We start from the raw sequence: 2,161 nt of genomic DNA on the forward strand, positions 1-2,161 counted from the left end.
GTCGCCACCTCATCACAGGGCCAACACAGATAGACACTGTATAGTTTTCTTTTATTTGTGTATTGATTGATTGATTGAGATTTTTATTAGTAGGTTGCACAGTGAAGTACATATTCCGTACAATTGACCACTAAATGGTAACACCCGAATAAGTTTTTCAACTTGTTTAAGTCGGGGTCCACTTAAATTGATTCATGATACAGATATATACTATCATATATACTATCATCATAATACAGTCATCACACAAGATAATCACATTGAATTATTTACATTATTTACAATCAGGAGTGTGGAGGGGGGGTGGGGTGGGGAAGCTTTTTTTACTCAAACTACTTGTTTTTGGTATGTTTAACGCTTAAAATGTAAAAAAAAAAAAAAAACAGTTACCAAAAGATGCGAATTTTTTGTTCTTTATTATTTTCTTAAAAGACCAAATTAAATGAAAAAAGTGACTCAAAAACGACAACATTACAACAGACGGTGTGACACGGGCGCCTTCCTCCACGGAAGTGACGTCACGCTCAGGTCTGGAAATGGCACGTATTTCGAACGTTTGCCTCTCGACACAGCGGAAGTGTTTTCTTTACGAGCTGTTTGAAAAAGTAGTTTTCCCCACGCCGAATTAAGTCGATAATAGCTTAATACATATACTTAGTTTTGGTGACCTTTACTTAGCAGAAACAGACAATTATAAACTTAAAGCGAAACGTCAATCGATGGCAGCGGACGACACCCCCCCCCCGACCATCTATCGGTATGACTGATTGTTAGCTGGTGAGGTCCCATCATGCATTGCGACACAAGGAGAGTTGTATAAATAAATTTTATCTGCATGTGTTGTGAACAAAGAGTTGGACATTAGACAATGTCGGTGTAATATGATTTAGAGAACATTCTATTGTGAGTCATTAATCAGTTGTAATATTGACCATGATTGTGAAGGGTGTGGTGGATAATGACCAGCCTCAAAGTAACATGGGAATGGTAGCCTTGCTCAGTGGCAGTATCGTAGCCCATGAAGTCTATCTGAGGCGCGATTATTGCTAGTTGAAAACTTTACCCAATACCCCGCCTGGACGACCTGCAATATGGTCGGCTATGGCAATTTTTGACAGTCCCTACGGGGACTATCTCTTCTGTTCAAAGCAATACTAAACCTGGACATGACTCTATGCACCATGATCCACGCATGCGCTCCTGGTGTGTGTGTAAGCAGTTGCTGGAGTGATAGTCTCAAGTACGATTAATCGAAGGTTTGCTTAATAAATATCGTATGGTACAGTTACAATTAATTGCAACCGTCAGATTGTTCAGTATTATTCCAATTATTTAATTGGAAAAATGACTTTATTACACTAAAACACATTTTAGTGGTGCTCAAAGGAAATGATCGCACCTAATTGTACTGTAAAGTGTTAACTCTCTGATCAGATACTGATACTTTGTGCAAATATGCCTAATGTGTATGTTTGCAAGTAAGAACATAGCCATCTAAAGAACTACAACAGTAAACGTGTGAAAAAAGAGCAACAAATGGAATACAAAAAATAAATAATAATAATTAAAAAAAAATAAAAAAAAATATATATATATATACATACATTAAGGCTGCAACAACTAATCAATTAAATCGATCATAAAAATAGTTGCCGATTAATTTAGTCATCGATTCGTTGGATCTAGGCTATGCGCATGCGCAGAGGCTACTTTTTTTTATTGTTTTATTTTTTTTTATAAACCTTTATTTATAAACTGCAACATTTACAAACAGCTGAGAAACAATAATCAAAATAAGTATGGTGCCAGTATGCTGTTTTTTTTCAATAAAATACTGGAAAGGATAGAAATGTAGTTTGTCTCTTTTATCCGATTATTAATTGATTAATCAAAGTAACAATCGACAGATTAATCGATTATCAAATTAGTTGTTAGTTGCAGCCCTAATATATATATATATATATATAAATATATATATATATATATCGGAATGTATTTGGAATGTAATTATATATATATATATATATATATATATATATATATATATATATATATATATATATATATATATATATATATATATATATATATATATATATATATATATATATATATATCGGAATGTATTCGGAATGTAATTATATATATATATATATATATA

At 32.9% G+C, this 2,161-nt stretch overlaps 1 non-coding gene across 1 annotated transcript; it reads left to right on the top strand.

Annotated features, from left to right (window-relative positions):
- Nucleotides 1–989: 989 nt before the first annotated feature.
- Nucleotides 990–1,130, top strand: LOC133659450 (U4 spliceosomal RNA). The gene has a single exon (XR_009827678.1). It is a non-coding gene; the product is annotated as a U4 spliceosomal RNA (small nuclear RNA).
- Nucleotides 1,131–2,161: the final 1,031 nt, after the last annotated feature.

The sequence above is a fragment of the Entelurus aequoreus genome, linkage group LG10 (assembly GCF_033978785.1).
Source record: "Entelurus aequoreus isolate RoL-2023_Sb linkage group LG10, RoL_Eaeq_v1.1, whole genome shotgun sequence".
In the NCBI taxonomy this organism is placed as follows: domain Eukaryota; kingdom Metazoa; phylum Chordata; class Actinopteri; order Syngnathiformes; family Syngnathidae; genus Entelurus; species Entelurus aequoreus.